Source organism: Ceratotherium simum, chromosome X, assembly GCF_057802395.1.
Source record: "Ceratotherium simum simum isolate JZ-2026a chromosome X, ASM5780239v1, whole genome shotgun sequence".
NCBI lineage: Eukaryota > Metazoa > Chordata > Mammalia > Perissodactyla > Rhinocerotidae > Ceratotherium > Ceratotherium simum.
This window is the reverse complement of record NC_141940.1, coordinates 95,873,675-95,892,840: the sequence shown is the minus strand read 5'-3', so window position 1 is coordinate 95,892,840 and position 19,166 is coordinate 95,873,675. Positions and strand designations below refer to the sequence as shown.

General features: G+C 41.6%; 1 protein-coding gene across 6 annotated transcripts in view; it reads left to right on the top strand.

Moving 5' to 3' along the window:
• Positions 1-19,166, top strand: part of USP9X (ubiquitin specific peptidase 9 X-linked) — a 171,921-nt gene that overhangs the window by 17,594 nt on the left and 135,161 nt on the right. For 2 of the 6 annotated variants that reach the window (XM_004435026.3, XM_014791056.2), the window contains exon 1: positions 7,299-7,998. The exons of 2 other annotated variants lie outside the window; for them this stretch is intronic. The gene's annotated coding sequence lies outside the window, so the exon portion shown is untranslated. Of the gene's footprint in view, positions 1-7,298; positions 7,999-19,166 lie in introns of those variants that run through there. 2 more of the 6 variants (XM_004435027.3, XM_014791057.2) reach the window with 1 other exon arrangement.

The window sequence follows — 19,166 nt, the reverse complement described above, 5'->3', positions numbered from 1 at the left end:
AAAGAATAAATTTTATCTAAAAGAATGAGGCAAAAAATATACCTAAGAGCCAAGAAAGAATAGCTGTTTCTAGCAGTTAAAAATGCAATGTTTAGAATACAAAAATAAATAACAAAAACAAAAAACCTCACCAATTTTTGTTGAAAGCCTCTTTGTATTTGTGAAAAGTTTGAATTGGAGACTATATTTAGACAAATAGTACTTTATTATATTATTATATAGTATATATAATGCAATTATCTATTAGAATATACATGATATGTATATATAATTATATATATATATTCTTAGCAGATGAATTTTGTCTTAGAAGTCCTGAAGGAAGTAAATCTCAAACTTTTGTAGCCAGCAGTAGAGTCACCTAGGGGCACCTCTTTAACTTAGACCCTTAGCCCTCCCTCTCTTGATTCTAGAGAGCTCTGTGCAAAACAGAGCCCTCAAGTCATTCCTATGCTGGTTTCAGATGCCTTAGAGAAGCTACTTTAATTACTAAGAATGATTTAGGAGTTTAGTATTTTTCTAAAATGTTCAAAACAACTGTATTGAGAGACTAGATTGTAAATAATTCTCATAATTTTGTGTATACTGTTGATTTGACTAATGCCATAAAGTTTCAGGAACTGAGGAAAAGAGACCAAATATTATGACAAAAGATGCTCCTATTGCTCTTATCACTCAGGAAATTCCAAGGATTTTGGGAGCTGTGAGCCAGGAATTGTGGATGAAGACCAAATATGTATTTCTTATAAATCACAACATCATAAGCTAATAAACAAATATGCTCATTTGCTGGTAATTCATATACTACAATATCATTAATTTGGATCTTACTAAATTAGAACATGGTATCCAACAGAAACTGTCTAGAATTTTATGCTTGCCCTGTTATTGGAGGAAAGAAAAAAAAAAATCTAATAGGTAAAATGTTTCTCTGAATTCTGTGAGCTGCTCTAGCAAATCAATTGAACCAAGCCTCCTTGGGAATCTCTGATTTATAGGCATTCAGTCAGAAGCACAGGTGAGGGCCGGCTCCGTGGCTTAGCGGTTAAGTGCGCGCGCTCTGATGCTGACGGCCCGGGTTCGGATCCCGGGAGCGCCCCGAGGCACCACTTCTCCGTCCAACGCGAGGCCGAGTCCCACGTACAGCAACTAGAAGGATGTGAACCTATGACATACAACTATCTACTGGGGCTTTGGGGGGAAAAAACTGAATAAATAAAATCTTTAAAAAAAAAAAAAGAAGCACAGGTGACATCCTGGATTTGGGACTGGCATCTGAAGTGGGGGTCAGGGGGGCCAGTCTTGTAGGACTGAGTCCTTAACCTGTAACCCAAAGAGGGAGTCGTTGGAACCTCCAGTCTATAGGTGGTTGGTCAGAAGCACAGGTGACAACCAGGACTTGAAATTAGCATCTGAGGTGGATGGCAGTCTTGTGGGACTGAACCCTTAACCTGTGGAATCAGCTGCTTTCTCTGAGTACATAGTGTCAGAATTGAGTTGAATGGTAGGACACCCAGCTGACGTCAGAGAATCATTAGTTGGTCATGTGGGAAAAACCACCTCCCCTCACACATGTTGAAATCGGTGATCAGAACCTTAGAGCTTAACAGTGTTTGCTTTTTTCTGGGATAAGCAATAATATTTCCAAATTAGAGTAGGCTTTGAAGAAACTCTAGCAAAAGAAAGAGTTGGCTGAAAATTTGCCTTTTTACAAAACTTACAGGCTGGCCAAGAAGAAATAGGAGGGTGTGCTAAAGCAGAAACCAAGATGGAGCTGAAGCTTCACCAGGCTGCAATCCTGTAGAGAGAATGTAGTGAGAATTTGACTTGATGTCTGACTTGAATTACCAAATGGTCGGTCTGGACCAAAACCACAGTGCAGTTTTTTTTTTTTTTTTTTAAAGATTTTATTTATTTATTTTTTCCCCCCAAAGCCCCAGTTGACAGTTGTACGCCATAGCTGCACATCCTTCTAGTTGCTGTATGTGGGACTCGGCCTCAGGACAGACAGAGAAGTGGTGCCTCGGTGCGCGCCCGGGATCCGAACCCGGGCCACCAGCATCGGAGCTCGCTCACTTAACCACCAAGCCACGGTGCCGGCCCTACAGTGCAGTTTTGATTGTGAAGATGGTTGAGAAAATCAGGTTGACTTCGTAGGTCTACATTTAAATCATGAGGCTTATATTTTAGCTAAGTAAGACCTGGAAAATTTGGAATCTTCTGGACAGACATGTGGACGGAGCTGAGCTATACCACTATTAAGGAGCTCTGAGTTGACTATAAGAACTAGCATAGGGTCAGGAGTGAGGCACAATTAGCAGCCCTAAATCGGGCTGAGGCAATTCACTTGTGCCACAAACTGGCGCTAGGAAGATTCAGGCTTCTCAGGAGGTGTAGTTGTTACTTTCCAACTGGGAAAATATGTACTTCTTAGACCTAGATGAAATAAGCAAGACTGTGCTAGTAAAAACAAATGAAAAAGGTCAGATTATTTTGCACTGTGGTGGTTTACATAAAATACATGAAATAGAACTCTTCAGAGTTTAAATAAAACCCGAGATCCAAAAACTGGAGTAAAAGGAGTGAAATAATACTCTGGACTCTGCATTAAGTCCCTGGCTGGGAACAGGTCAGTTTCAGAGAGGTTCTCTCACAGCAGGATGAACAGACTATTTTTAAGCATATCTGTTCTAGGCACTGGTGTCTAAAATTCAATTGAATATCCATGAGCAATAGCATATTCTCAGCTGTGATCTTTTATATTGTACCTTGTTCTCCCTATCTACGTTCTCTGCCTGTTGTCATGAAGGAAAATGAAATTGGACTATCTTGTTAGAGTCTTAGTTATCGTATTTTTATATTAAAAATACTAAGTCATTGTGGACTTTCCGCATTCCATTCAAATCACAAAGTCTTCTCTAGGGGACATATCAAAGTTCCCTCCTCTTTTATATTAGCTTGGCCATTAAACCAGAAGACATTTCCATAGGTATGAAGCATTTAACCCCTTGTCTATAGAACTTTAAAATTTGTAGCGCTGAAAGTGTTAAATATCATCAACTTATCCAGGAAATTCTATTCTTTAAGCTAAATGTCCTCGTAAACAATGAGTATACTTATCAAGCATTTCTGGGGGGAAAAATAAGAGTGCAATGGGAAATTTTATGAGGAAATATAATAAGGCTTTGCCCTACCAAGGCAGAACAGGGAAGTAAAAAAATTACAGTTTTAAAGCTAAAGGACAGGTGTTAGAAAAGAGAAACCAAAACAGAGGAAATAAGGAAGGCCTGGACTATATGGACTTTAAACTGTGGCATTGAACCTAGTCTCTTAACGCAGAACTGTTCATTTCCTATCCCAGTAACTGAGTGGAAGGTATGAAAAGTGGGCAATTCTGTAGGCCACACCCACCCTGGGAGCCAAGGTCTACACTGGGTAGCTCCACAGCATAGGGAGGAGTGAGTTGCTGGTGAGCTTGACTTGATAGACTAAGTCTTCCTAGAAATGCTGGTGGGAGCATAATTTATAAGCTAAACCATATGACAGTGAATTTTTTTCCACTTTTTAAAAATTGTCGTAAAATATGTATAACATAAAATTTACCATTTTAAAGTGTTCCATTCTTTAGCTTTAAGTACATTCACAACGCTGTGCAACCATCACCACTTTCCATTTCCAGAACTTTTTCATCATCCCAAACAGAAACACCGTTAATTACCCATTAAACAATTACTCCCCATTCCCTCCTTCCCCCAGCCTCCAGTAGAATAACCTCTATTCTACTTGCTGTCTCTATGAATTTGTCTATTATAGGTACCTCATTAAGTGGAATCATACAATATGTGACCTCTTGTGTCTGGCTTCCTTTACTTAGCATGTTTTCAAGGTCCATGTTTTAGCATGTATTGGAATTTCATTCCTTTTTAAGTCTGAATAATATTCCATTGATTGTATATACCATATTTGTTTTTCCACTCATCTGTTTCTACTCATGAACATTTGGATTTTTTCCATATTTTGGCTATTGTGAATAATGCTGCTATCAACATGGGTCAGCAAGTATCTGAGTCCCTGCTTTCAATTCTTGTGAGTATACACTTAGGAGTGGAATTGCTGGGTCATATGGTGATTTTATGTTTAGCTTTTTGAGGAACTGCCAAACTGTTTTCCACAGTGGCTCTACTGTTCTACATTCCCACCAGCAATGTATAAGAGTTCCAATTTCTACACATCCTTGCCAACACTTTATTTTCCATTTTTTTGATAATAGCTATCCTAATGGGTATGAAATGGTATCTCATTGTGGTTTTGATTTGTATTTCCCTAATGTCTAGTGATGTTGAACATGTTTTCATGTGCTTACTGCAAAAAAGACTGCTGGGATTTTGATAGGGATTGGGTTGACTCTAGATCAATTTGGGGAGTATTGCTATCTTAACAGTATTAAGTCTTCTAATCCTTGAACATGGGCTGTTTTTCCGTTTATTTTGGTTATCTTTAATTTCTTTGAATGATGTTTTGTACTTTTCAGTGTACAAATCTTACAGTTTTGTTGTTAAATTCATTCATTAGTATTTTTATTTTATTTTTTTTAAAGATTTTGTTTATTCATTTTTTTCCCCCCAAAGCCCCAGCAGATAGTTGTATGTCATAGGTTCACACCCTTCTAGTTGCTGTACATGGGACTCGGCCTCACGCTGGAGGGAGAAGTGGTGCCTTGGGGCGTGCCCGGGATCCGAACCCGGGCCGCCAGCATCAGAGCGCACGCACTTAACCGCTAAGCCACGGAGCCGGCCCTATTTTATTCTTTTTGATGCTATTGTAAACGGAATTGTTTTCTTTTTTTTTTTTTTTTAAGATTTTATTTATTTATTTTTTCCCCCCAAAGCCCCAGTAGATAGTTGCATGTCATAGCTGCACATCCTTCTAGTTGCTGTATGTGGGACTCAGCCTCAGGATGGACGGACAAGTGTTGCCTTGGTGCGCGCCCGGGATCCGAACCCAGGCCACCAGCATCGGAGCGCGCGCACTTAACCACCAAGCCACGGGGCCGGCCCCGGAATTGTTTTCTTAATTTCACTTTCAGATTGTTTATTGCTAGTATATAAAAATATAATTGAAGTTTTAATATTGATCTTATATCCTGCAACCTTGCTAAACCTTTATTAGTTCTAATAGTTTTTTATAATAGATTCCTCGGGATTTTCTATATACAAGATCAGGTCATCTGCAAATAGAGGTAGTTTAATTGTTCCTTTCTTACCTGGATGCCTTTTAGTTCTTTTTCTTGCCCTGGTTTGAACCCCAAGTACAAGGTTGAATAGAAGTGGTGAGAGCAGACATCCTTGTTAAAGGTGCACTTTTGATAGGGTTAAAAGACCTGTGTTCAACATTTACCAATCTTGTCTGGTGACCATGGGCAAAATCACTTACCCTTTCTGTTTCCTTATCTAAAATCAATGATAGCGATATATGTTCTGGCTACCTCACCGAGTTCTGAGGATTAAATAAAACAACCAGGCACTTAGCAAACCTACAGTGTACATGGATGGTAGTGTCTACTCTTTAGGAGCTCCTAAACTAGTGGAGAAGACAAGCCATTCATGGAAGTAATTATGAAAACAAGATAAAATGTGCTATGAATTATTAGAGCTATGAATTTTGTGTCATGGACACCTTATTAATTTTCATGGGGAGACCTTTGTAGAGTCTAGTACTGTATTGGGAAATGGTTTTAAAATTTAAGATACTAGTAACGTTTTGCTCTGTCACCCTAAATTAGTTTGGATTCCATTTTAACAACCCTTTATTACAAATTAGTATAATTATAACTAAACCCAACTGTTCTATGCAAAATATAATAACCTTCTTTTATAGGATTTTGCTATGATTTTGCATACAATTTGATGTTCATAAGCATTTTTAAATCAAAAGGAAATCTGTGGTAAATTAAGAACTGCTTTTCTTTTCTCTTCATGCAGGCATCTGAGGTAGACTATATAGAATTGTTCCAAGCTCTCCATTTACTTGAGATTAGCCTGTTAACCTTCACTTTGGAATATAAACACGTAGAAAATAGTCCATGACATAGTGAATGTCACGGGTTCATAAGGCCCTTCCGGGTTCTAACTGAATCGTGCGGATGATTTGGCAAAAGAGGCTAATCTTGCTACATTTAGTACTGCCTAGTCGCTATGCTGTCTGTGGCACTTTGTAATTTTTTCTTTGTTGTTCTGTTTTAAGGGCTCTTATGGCCAAAGGGTGGTCGATCACAGTTAGTCGCGCTGTGAGGAAGCCCAAGTGCCTTCAGGTACCAATGCTGCAGAATCATGTGAATGAGTTTCTCTGAGCACCTGCTTCATAGGGTGGGGGGAAGGCACCCGCTCCTAAGTCTCCCCCTACTCCCGCTGCAGTAGATAGCCACACCTTCCCCCTATCGGAGCGGAGCAGGTGGCCAGGCTCTCAGGACCTCGCACTGCTGCCGCCCCCAAGGTACCCGCCCCATGGGCCCGGCCGGCCCACGTGACGCGGGGCAGCGGTGCTGCCAGGACCCCCAGGCACCGCGGGTGCGACCGCCCGGCGCGTGGTCTCGAGATCTCGTCTTTCCGCTACCCCTCCCCCCCATCCCGGAAAAAGGGGAGGCTGGTGACATCATCATCCGGGCACTCGTCGCGGGGCCACGGTTCACAATGGAACAAAAACAAGCAGCCCAAGTCAAACTGTGAGCGACGCAGCTGTGGCTCGCGCTATTAACCCTGTACTAGCCACACACCCTGCCAGTCCCGACCTTCCAGCCCCTTCTCTGGTGTGGTAAGCCAGGTCCTCTCGGGCCTCCCTTCCTCCACTTTTGCCCGTCCTCGTGCCACCTCTGCCCTAACACCACTCCCGAGCCGAGGGGTATGGTACAGAGTTCCTGGCCGTAGCGCGACCCTGGAGGGCCGGCCGGAAGAAGCGGAAGTACATAAACATTCTTTACCGCATTGTCTTCCCCTCCCCCACCCCAGCTCTCCGGGTTCCAAGCGTCTCGCCAGGCCCGACTCCCCCGGCGACACGCGCCACTCTGCGTGGCTCGACAGCCCTGGGTGGAGGAGATGAGGGAGCTAGCAGAAGGAGCAGCTGAGCGAAAGGAGGGTGGATAAAAGGAGGAGGGCCGAGGGGCGGGCTCTGAGAGGGGCGGGGCTTGATGGGGGCGGGGAACCTCGGGGCTTTGGGCGGTGCTGGGGCTAGTGGGAGTCTGCGCCGCCGCGCTGCTGCTGCTGCCGCCGCCGCCACCGCCACTGCCGCTGCCGCCGCCGCCACCGCCGCCGCCACTGGCCGAGCGTTTTTTTTTTTTTTTCGTTTGCCGGATCCGCCATATTGACGAGGACGGGCATCCGCGGCTGCGGAAGCTAGTCTCCGCCGCCGCCGGAGCGGCAGCCTCCCCGCACCCGGCCCGTGTGGGCCTCTGCCGCGCGGAGCCCCTCCCCGCCCTGCTCAGCTCACAGGCCTCGCGGGAGCCCGCCGCTGCCGCCTCTCTCACGGGAGGCGGCCGCCTTAGCGCCCGGTGCTCGGGTCGGCGCCGGGAGCGAGGAGCGAGCCGCTGCAAAGCGAGCAGGCCCAGAGCGGGGACAGAGGCGGCGACGAGAGGAAGGTGAAGCCGCCACTGCGGGAGGAGGAGCAGAAGGAGGTGACGCAGGAGAAACGCACCGCCCGGAGCTCGTCTGCGCTCAGCGAGAGCCCCAGCCCCAGGGGAGAAGGGGGAAGAGGGCCGCCGCCGGCTGAGGAGGAGGAGGAGGAGGCGGCCGCGGCCACCGCCGCTGCAGGGCGGGCGCGGCGAGCAGCGAATTCCGGCGCCCCCGTGCAGCCCCCGGTCCTCAACGGCCCGCAGCCTCTCGACACACTTTGTCGCCCGTCACCCCCGGGCCTTGGATGCACCCAGGGTCGGCCTTGTCCCGGGACTGAACCTTGCTGCCGCCTCCGCGTGCCCTGGTCCTGAAGAGAAGACGCTCGTGTCGTGCGGTGAGTAGCCAGCCGCGCCGGGACAACGCGCTTTTCCGGGGCCAACAGCTGGATCGAGGGGAGGGGAGGGGAGGCGAGGCGGGCGAGGGGGGTGTGCGTGTGCGCGGGCCCTCTCTCCGCGCCCGCGGGCTGGGGCTGCCGGGCGCCCCTCCTCCGCCCCGGGCTGGTGGGGCGCGCGCGGCGTGGCGGGGGCGCGGGGCTGCGTTCTGGGCCGAGCCGGCGTCCCGGGAGCGTGTCTCTGTGTTTTGGACTGTAAGGGAAAATGGCTGACGGCTCCGTCCCTCCTCCTCCTCCCCCTTCCCGTCCTGTCTGGGGCCGAGTGGGAGGATGGAGTCTCCCGGCGCGGCGTGCAGCCCCCGCATCCGCACCGGGGCCAGGTCGGCGCTGGGGGCTGGGGGTCCCCCGACCCTGGGGCTTGCAGCCCGGCGCTCGGCGGACTCGCGGCCGCTTTCCTGCTCTGGCTCGTTCCACTTGACACCAAACGCCATTACTGAGGTGGAGTGATTTGGAGCCGGAGAGCTAGGCCTCGGCGACGCCTGGCTATCAGGCCCGGCGACTTGTCCGCCTCCCCCCACCCTCCCGCGATAACCCGCAGCTTCTCCTGGGCCCTGAGGTCTAGGCGCCCGAGCCGGGTTATCGGCCGCCTCCACCTCCCTCGCCCCCCTTCATTTGCCGAGAGCCAAAGCCGCGAAAGATGTTTTGATGCCGAAATCGCTTCCAAGCCAGCTTGGATCCACCACCTTTCTATTTTTAACTGTTTCTGCAAAAATATTAGCATGTGCGGGGTTGTGAATGATAAAGCCTTGCGATTTTTGTGATGCGAGGCTGCAGGTTTGAGGAACGGTTTATTTTTCATTCATTATGAAATAATCAGTTAAAGAGTTATGGAGCAGGTGTATACACGTTCTGTAATATTTGTATGGGTTTCGGTGGCGACTGGAACTTCTACGGGAACGTTTAACATTTCCAATAGAACCTGCTGAAATTAAGCATCTTATGTTTTGAAAGTTCTATAGTTAGAACGTTAATTGGATTTTCCACCGTGCAGTCTACAGGTGTGTGTAATTTCTTCAGATTGTCTTTGCATTTAGCTGAGCGGGTTGTAGATGTTGGTTAAATAGCCATGCTTTGTTTTGGGGGGAGGGAAATGTTTGTAGCATTCTTTTACGTGGAAACCCATGAGTCCCCTCAATCTACCTAATGTTTGTATACCTTCCTTTTGAGGAAGAATCTGGGGGGCATTGATTAGGAAACTTTTCAGCAGGTACTTAACCCTCTCTTGTAGCTCTTTATCTACTCTTAGTGATTATATGGCAAGGACTCGTTAGCCATGACTAGCTTGGCTTTCTTATTCCGTACACTTGAACTTAAAAATAGATACTACATACTCTCCTTTGATCTCAGTGGTCTACTGATTCAGTGGGCTGCCATTTTGGTTTCAGCGAACGCCTTCCAAGTTCTTCAAGATTTATGTATTAAGTATACAAAGATGTCAACATTTTTTTTCTCAACTTTAAAACTTGTGCTTCGTCATACTTGTAACTTTAACCCTTTAAGCTTTATTGTTCCAATGTTTGGGTAGAGCGCAAACCCAGAAGTATTTGGAATTGGTGTACAAAGGGTGTACTCAAAAATGTTTCTGATATTTTATATTTTGCTTTCTCTAGTTTAAAAATAAGACTTTTGGACTATACGATTTTTTTCTCCCTACCCTTTTGCCTTTATTTTTTGCATGAACATTTAACTTGTAGTTCTTAACGTGTTATCTTAATGTTCTCTTGCCGTTTCTTCCTTTTGTTTACTGACCTTGGTAGTTTCTGAGGGGGAAAATTTCTAGAGAGATTAAATAACAGCAAGAACAGTACATGTGAGAATCTAAAATCTTCAGAACATAACTCTGAAGGGCAGATTTTACCTTTCACCAAATTATTGGGATCTCTAGTTGGTGTTCCATAGTTCTCTTGTTTTACCAATGGAATGCTCAAGTAGGATTTACTCTGGATCTTTTTTCTTCCAGGATCTTGAAATAAATTTTCTGACATCTCAAGAAGATGAGAGGTTTCGTGGATATCTCCTCAAAGATAATTTTTCTTTGACGTGGTAGTAGTAATGCTTACAGCTTTTGAAAATGGATGTTTGTCATGAATTTGCTAGTTATCAGGTTCTCGATTAGTTGGACGCAAGCATTCTTTTAGGTTATTTTTTATTTTATAAGGTCAATTTTAAAACGAATCAAGTGTTTATACTTTCAGAATTTTAATACTGAAACCAATCTTTGTTTAAATCAGGTTAAAGGAAGTTGTTTGAAATACTATATAGAGATGTGTATGTTAAAGAATTAGTCCTCTTGTCTGTCTTTTGGGCAATTACCTCGGGGAGAATCTTATTCTGGGGTTATTGAGCTAGTTTTTTTCTTTTTTATTGTTTAAATTCTAAAAGAATATAATGCTTTCATGATAGCCTGCATTATAACAGGCGGCTCTTGCTGGTATGTTTTCTGAATCTTGAAATTTTCTTTCAAAAATTGAAAAAAATTTTACTTTTCATTTGATTCTTTTAGGAGCTGTATCTTTGAAAGCTAGTGTATTTACTATTAAGTGCTTGTCTTATTTTAACAGAATTTAACATTAGTGTTTGGGAAAGGGTTAATGCATTGGACCTCAGTCCTGACTTGAGAATTACTTGGGGGAGTTTAAAAAAAAACCCCTGATGCCTGGGTCCCACTCCCAGAGACTGATTAATTGGTCTGATATGGGGCCTGGGCAAAGGTATATTTTAGAAGCACTGTGGATAATTCTCACGCAGTCAGGGTTGAAAACCATTGCGTTATTGCTGTTAGCCTGTTCTTAGTGAACTTTCAAATGGATAAATAGAGATTTTTTTTCCTGAACTATTTTCAGTTATCAGCATAATTGTCATTTATTGAGCATTAATTACGTGCCCGTACTGTTAAACATTTTCCATTTATTACCTTATGTAGATAGGATTGTTTCCATTATACCAGATGGAGGGACTGAGGTCTGTCAGACTCAACCAGTGGTGCTTCGACTACTATGCCACATTAGTGAAATGACACTGATTACTATTTTTAAAAAACATTTGGAACTTTTGGTTTGTTTCCTGTACTAGAGTAGATTTAGATTAAAATTTTAATTAAAATATGACAATAGTCTGCAATTTGGGAGCTATCTTGGTTGGTCAAGGGAGATGTCAAAGCTTTGTAACAAATGGGTTCTTGCCCTTCCATATGTCTCCAAACATGTTCAGGTTGATAGTTCAGTTGATGGGTGTGTTTATGACTAAAGTAATGTTAGACAACTAATATTGCTAAAAGATGCAAGACCCAGACATTTGTCTCCCAGTAATTTATTTAAATCATCCCATAAATGAACATTTAACGTCATGTGAACTTCTGTTATTTCAGTTTGAGAATTCTTAGTTTTATTTAGCTTAGTTAAAAATCTTAGAAACACTTAGAAAATCGGTGTAATTTTCACAGTTTTCAAAACTAAGGGTTTCATTTTGCATTTTTGTAGTATTAGTTGATAATTTAATAGAATGAATGAAATAGCAAAATAACACCTTTATTTAGTGTTTATTTCTCTTAATTCCCTTGGTCCATTGTGCTAAATTCTGCATGGGGTGGGGGAAGCCTGCTAATGTAGGACCTGTGAGCATTCTTAATGTGGCACGAGATTTGTCAGAGAATTAATGATCACCGTAGTCCTATTTTCTATGCTATAAAGTCTATCATAAAGAAAAAAGACTTTATGAAACTTCTGATACTTAGGTATATTGGAGTTTGAATTTATCATTCAGGTGTTACTGTCGAATATAAAGTAATGACCAATGTAATATACTTTGAAGGATTAAGGTGTGAAAAAGTATACTGTTAAGATGAAATATCTTACCTAAATTTATTCTTCAAATGTGCCTGTCCTAGTCTTGCAGGCTTCAGTGTGCACACGCACACACACAATACATGTATTCGACAACAAATGGGTTTCCAATTCTATTTTCAGCCACTGTCTAGCAGTGATTTTTTACCTCAGCTGTGTACAGAATCGCCTGTGGAGCTTTTCCAAAATGTATATGCCTAGTTCTTACTCCCTGGAGATTATAATTGAGTAGGTTTGGGATGGGAACTGGGCATTAAAAAAAACCCAAAAGATGATTCTGATGTGCACCTAGAGGGTTTTTTTGCAATTCATTGTAGGGAAAGGGGAGCTCTGAGACTCTGAGTTTTGTGTCCTAACATTCGGCAGTAATATTCTTCATTGAGTTTAGTTTTGTCTGTCACACTGCCAAAAAAATTCCAGACACAAATGTAGTGAAAGGTTCAGACACTAGATTAATAATTGGGAGAGGCTGGAATTCCACTTAGAATTTTATACACACACGTAAAATATATTTGTTCATTATCTCTTACTGAGCACCTTCTTAGAGTTATGGTTCCAGCTCTAATACTAACATTATTATCTGTTCAGGCATTAGTTTTCTTTTTATCCATTCAACAAATATTTATTGGGCATCTACCATGTGCCAGGCACTGTTCTAGAGGTTATTGTTGTCTAGAAGCTTATGTTGTATGAAATGAGGGGCATTGGACTAGCTGATCTCTAAAGTCCTTACTAGCTCTAGTTTTGTCATTATTGTGTCTCATAGAAAGAGATTGAATTAAGCTGTTTTAAGAAATATACGTAGATGGTGTAAGCTGATGGAATTTTCCTTTTACCTTGCAGTTTCTTTAAGTAAGTTAAATAGAATTTTGTTCAGAATTCCAGTCTTTTCCAGGGAGCTCAAGTGTCAAGTACAGTAGAAGTGAATTCTTTTGGAATTCTCGCATATTGGCTTTAGGAATAGCTGTACTTGATGTTTTTAATTTTTGGCTGGAAATTACATACGCTGGTACCATCCCTTCCTCCTGCCATTCCTTTTCTGTATCGATGCTCTTTCAGTTATCTCTATACTGTTTGTATACTTTTCTTTTTGTTTTATTTATTTTGTTCAGATGCTTTGATTAATTTTGTCCTCCACATTCTTTTAGGTTGGTGGCATCCATCTGGTGACACTCAAGATCCTAAGTCACTGATACATCCCTAGCTCCTAGAAAGTGCCTGGCACATAGACATTCAGTAATTATTTCTTGGATGAATAATCAGTTCACCATATTATATTCTCGGTATGATTTCTCTATTTCTTTGCTAATTCTCTTTATTACTTGGAGTCACTTAACTTCATCTAATAATCCTTTTATGATGAGCAGTCCTGGAAGGAGTCTTTAGATCTAGTCAAACTCCTTGTTTTTCAGATGAGGAACATGGCTCAAAGAGGTGAAGTAATTTGATTAAAATAGCATGCATAGACTACCTTCTGAGTGAAGGTATTTCTGTATCTAACAAGTCAAATTAATTATTAAATTCTTTGAATTCCATTACCTTTGTGGTCACTTTCATAAAATTCACACTTACATCTCTCCCTCATAATGGATGATAAGGTCAGGGATTCTGTCCTTTTGTGTGTTATAGAGCACATAGAATAGGATTGTTGACAATAACTGTTTGATTGCCTGAAGGGCAAAATATGGAGGAATATTTGCCTCCCATGCCTAGAACTGCTTGTACAAAATTTATGTATTGTCATATTATGGCCCGTTTCAGTTTATCCTTTCTGTAATTGATCAATCATGTAAGTTTTGAACAGTTTAGACCCATATTGGCCAACCATTATCAAAGGAATTGTTTTCCTTGGGGTGATTTTGAGCTGGTAGTCTTAGATCCAGTTCTCAGCCACAGAGCCTGTGAAGTGGGAAGAGAAGAAAATTTAGGAAGAAAAGGAGTAGGAGAAGCCTCCCTTTCCTATCCTATTTATGTCCATTTCCTTCCTACTGACTTTGGTGGTTATTGAGAGTTGTAAGTGTAGGTTGTTGGTTACATCTCTGTTTTCTGGTCTTTTATCTCAGCTAGTTATTTAGAACTTCTAAGCAAGTCTACTCAATTAACTTGGACAGCAGGGAGCATGCAAATTATTGTGTAGTATTAGACCCATGTTCTACCCTAACAGAGTATTTTATCTCTGATCAAGGTAGTTTAGAAAGATTTGGTTGCTCCACTTGATAACACCTCCCAAGTTCAGAGCAGGGATCAGCAAACTTTTTCTGTAAAGGGCCAGATTATAAATATTTTAGGCTTTGCGTGCTAAGAGGCAAAATCGAGGATATTAGGTAAATTTTCTATTAAATTCAAAATATAAGGATAATTGAGTACAATTATTTGTAATTCAGGTCTAATGAGAAGAATAGAATTGGGGGGGCTAATAATATAGTATTTTGCCTAACTGGAGTTTAAAGTTAGTGTTCTTTGTCATCAAATTGATTGTAAATGTTCCTGTGTGAAATCCATTCTCAGTTTGTGGGCTGTACAAAAACAGGAGGCTGTATTTGGTCTGTAACCATAGTTTGCCAGCCCTTGTTTAGAGCAATGGTTTTCAAGCCTGGAGGGCTTGTTAAAACAGGTTTGCTGGGCTCTGCCCCCAGAGTTTGATTCAGTAAATATGGAATAGAGCACGAGAATATGCATTTCTCAGGTTCCCAAGTATGGAACCACCCTTGGAGAGTTACTGGTTTAGAGATGAATTGTAGTATATCTCACTTTTCTTCAGGCTTATCATTTCATCTGGTTTTCTTGAATCTTTATTTTGTACTTTATTTTAAATTCGACAATTATATGTTAAATGCCTATTATGTGCTAAGTATTGTACCAGGTAACAGGGATACAAGGTGAGCAAAATAGAATTGTCCCTCTCATAGATACTGGTTAAGAGTGAGTTTAAAAATGAGTTTCCACAAACCTTTAGAGCTAGTCTGTGAGACGAAGAGCACCATTTTAAAAGCAGGGCAGTGGTGTTGTATACTCATGTTAAACGAAAGCTAAATTGGAAGGAGGCATTATCAAAATATTTCATTAATTTGCTATCTTAGGGGATAATGTTCTGTATAAATGAATTTTTCAGAACACCAAAGCTTACTTTTAAATACTTAAACTGGTTTATTGTTTGACGGAAAGCTTTCTAAAGAAGTTATGTACTTTCTTTCTATAATTTTTATCAGATTATGAAATTAATGTATTCTGTTGTTAAGAAAAAGTTTGGGGAGCATGAGGGAATAAAAGCAAAAAGCGAAACACACAAACCCCACCTCTGATAATTCCATCATGTAGAAGCAACCATATTATTAGATGTGTGTTGAATCAAAGGTTCACAGTTACATAATCAGTTTACTAAGTTGTGTTTCCTCCTGTCCTCTGCCTCCACTTAATCCTGCCTCAGGACTTGAGTGTGTGCCATTTGTTCATCCTGCCCAGGAGACACTGTTTTCATGTCCCTCCTCCCTTCTCCACTTTTTTTTTTTTTTTTTTAGATACTTTTGTAAAGACTGCTCAAAACTCGCATCATGGAGTTAATTTTAATATAACTTTCCAAGTTAATTTCCCACCATTTTTTCTTTATTTTTTCCCCCTTTTCTCCGTTTACTTGACTCTCCCAGTTCTCTGAGCACTGCCTGTGTTCCCACTTCTGTTACTTCTTTCTTCAGTGTCCTTTTCAGAGGCTTCTTTTTCTTTGCTAGTACCAGTAACATCATGAACATAATTTAATTGCTCTTTGGCTTGTTTCATTTTATGCGTCTGTTGCTTATCATCTTCAGTGGCTATTGAGGTTTACAGGATGTTCACATATACACTAAAAGGTGCCAGGCTTTTTTGAATTAATGTTTTTGCTTTTTTTTTTAAGCTATCTCATTTTCTCAATAATGGTTATTTTCACAGTTGTCAGTCATAGTTCCAGTCTTAATTTCCTCCTTTCTTTCTTTCTTTTTTTTTTTAATAATTTTATTTATTTATTTATTTTTCCCCAAAGCCCCAGTAGATAGTTGTATGTCATAGCTGCACATCCTTCCAGTTGGTGTATGTGGGACGCGGCCTCAGCATGGCCGGAGAAGCGGTGCGTCGGTGCACGCCCAGGATCCGAACCCGGGCCTCCAGCAGCGGAGTGCACGCACCTAACCACTAAGCCACGGGGCCGGCCCTCCTCCTTTCTTTTTAATGTGCTGTGGACTAGGAAATGAGATAACAATGCATATTACAAATGTGTGTATAAAGAGTGAGGATCTCTTACAAGAACTTTGTAATGAGCTCTGCTTTGTGTTTCTATACCTTTTCCCAATGAAAAATGTTAGCTAGTCGTCAGCTGTGATGTATTTGACTTTTGTATAGTCTCTGTTTAATACATGTGTTAACAACCCTGAACCTCCCTTCAAGTCCAGACTTCTGTCCATTAGCTGATGAAAGAAGTTTCTTCTTATTGCCTGCCTGAGAATAGTTCTGTTTCAGTAGCTTTGCTGTATTTGACCATTAGTGTCTTGTATGTTAATTTGCAAGTTTGGTTGTATTTTCTGCTTTTATGAAAATGAGTGGAAAACAAAAGTGTATCAGCTGGAGCTCTCAAACTTAATATCCTTGAGACAGAGAACTAATTAGGGATATGAATCTTGAGCCTTACCAGGTTAGGCTGTGCTCATTGGTTATGTTGGTTGACTTTGTTCAATGGTGAATGAAATAATTAGAATGAAACAAGAACATAAGTATGGCAAATATGTAATTAGGCTTATATGTGAAAGATGAGGTGTAATTAGGGATTTTTTAATGTTTCCTTGCATTCTGACTCTGAGAGTTGGAAAAACCCCTAGAAACATGTGAATCTATTGTTAGGCTTTGAAATATTTGACTTCTGTCACATTTTCAGGAATGTATTATGTATGAAAGGAGAGTACTGTCTGTATATAGAGTTTGCCTCAACTCTTGTGGAGATGACTACAGAAAATCTCATTTACTTTTATTTAATCAGTATGTCTATATCTGTTTACTGTGTCCTTTGTAGATAAATATTAATCAATTATCCAAGATTCTTGAGAGTTTTTGTCTTGGAGTTTGCTGAGCTGGGGTGAGAGGGATTGTGGGTCCAGGCTGAGGGTTGGAGGAAGAACTTAATGTAGTGCCTGCTAGGGGTATTCCTTGTCTGATAGTGGATGTCATTATCTGAGCTATATAAATGTCAGATGTCTTGGATTGCTCCTACTCGAGGATTACCTTAGTTATCCTCAGCACGTCATAGAAGAATTGTGTCAGTGAAAGGAGAATCATGGAAAGATACTTTGGCTACCATTCATCTGCACAGCCACAAGAATCAAGTTCTTCAAGTACCTCCTTATCTCTTTGTGCTCTCTCTCCAGATACTCCTCAAAACTCTTACCATGCCAGTTCTACCCAAACAAGGTCATTTTGACATAATTCCAATCTACTTTTCCAAGGTTATTTCTTGTTTTCCCACCTAATCAAACTATCCATAGTTGATATGGATACCTCTAGCCTTTCCTATTCCCATGCCTCTACTCTTGGAGCTCCATCTCTCCTCTACGGCTAGCCTACAATGTGATAGCTCACATGCTATCTTCATGAAGTATTTTCTGATTCTCTCTAGTTGGAAGTGGTCTTTACTTTCTCTGAATTCTGGTAACTTTTTATTTTTTACGCTTTTAGTCTTAACTCATTCTACTCCATTTTCTTTTCTTTGTGTTTCTTCAGAAACAGCCCCTGGGAAAGGTGGCTCTGAGAAGTTTCTTGAGATCCAGTCGATAGTTTCCAAGTCTGAACTGTCCTTTGTGGGTGGTCAGAACCTCCCTCAGCCTGATGAAAGAGTGTAGTGGGTAGTAAAGAGCTCTAATCTCAGTCAAAAGGCTTGGATTACAATTGTAACTATTCTACCAACTAGTGAGCAAGTTAGTTAACCTCCATGAAATTGTAAAATAAAGGATTTGGACTGGATGATTGCTGTCTTATAACAATTGAATTCATTTAGTACCATTCTGGCACAAGGAGATATAAAGATGATTAATCCTTACTTTCTAGGCTCTTATGTTTAGTGGGCCAGACAATTATATAGTGTGATAAGTGCTGTGTTAAATGGAGTTGTGAAAAATGGAGTGGTAGAAGAGATGAAGAAGTTCTAGTTTGGGGTTGAGTGAGGTTTGCTGGTCTTCAAAGGTTTACTATTTTGGTGGCCCTATGAATTAGAGCAGGGATTTCTGGGCAGAGGGAGCAATTTGAGATTAGGGTTTTTAACCACAAAACTATCCACAGTTTGGACCAGATAATTCTTTGTTGTGGGTTGCTGTTCTATTCCTCCTGGCCCCTCCCTGCAAGGTGCCAGTAGTACCCCTCTCCCTCAGTTGTAACAACTAAAATTGTCTCCAGACATTGCCAAATGTGTCCTGGGGGCAAAATTTGAGAACCACTACTTGAAATGGAGGAATGGAAGTGTCAGTGTAGTGTTTTTAGAGAAAAACTAGTAGTAGAACGTAGAAGGAACATTGGAGATATTGGGAGAGAAGGCATTATGGGAGATGAGACTGGAAAGGTAGTTTGAGTGAGGCTAGATCACAAGAGATGACCTCAAGTGCGGTGTTAGGGCACTTAAACATTTTGTTAGGGTAATGAGGTGGGCTGTCAAGTTTAAATAAAATGAGACATGATTAGATTTGTGTTTTGTTTTTTGCAAGATAATTCTGATGGCATGGCGAACATGTTGGGGGGGTGAGTAGCAGAGGAATTGAGACAGTATTTGTAATAGTTCAGCTGAGAGATAAGAGAATGGTTTAGGGAATGGAATAAAGGAAGGAGGTACCTGGGACTCCCCTTTTATGAGGCAGGTGCTGCTAATTTGACTTTGGCTTCTCTGTTGCTGAATGGAGTACTGAGCTGGAAAGCAAAACACCTTTAATTGTCTTCTTTTTCAACTCTTTGTCCCATCCCTAATTCCCTTTCCGCACTGAGCTGCTGTCAGATCTGTTGAAAGGTCATCGAGAGAGAGGAATCTGGGTTATAGAATGACTGTATTTTCTTAATGTGGCTCCATTACTTAAACAGTGGATTATCAAAGCACATGTCTTTCTTACCACCCCGCTCCCCCTAAATGTTGTAGGGAACTAGGATCTGGCATCCAGAGAGTGTTAACTATAGGCTCTCTATGGTTTGTGTAGGTGTTATTTTATAGCTTTTAAAATAGGTGGATACACAAAAATAGGTGAATAACCTTATCGTTTAAATAGTAGCAAT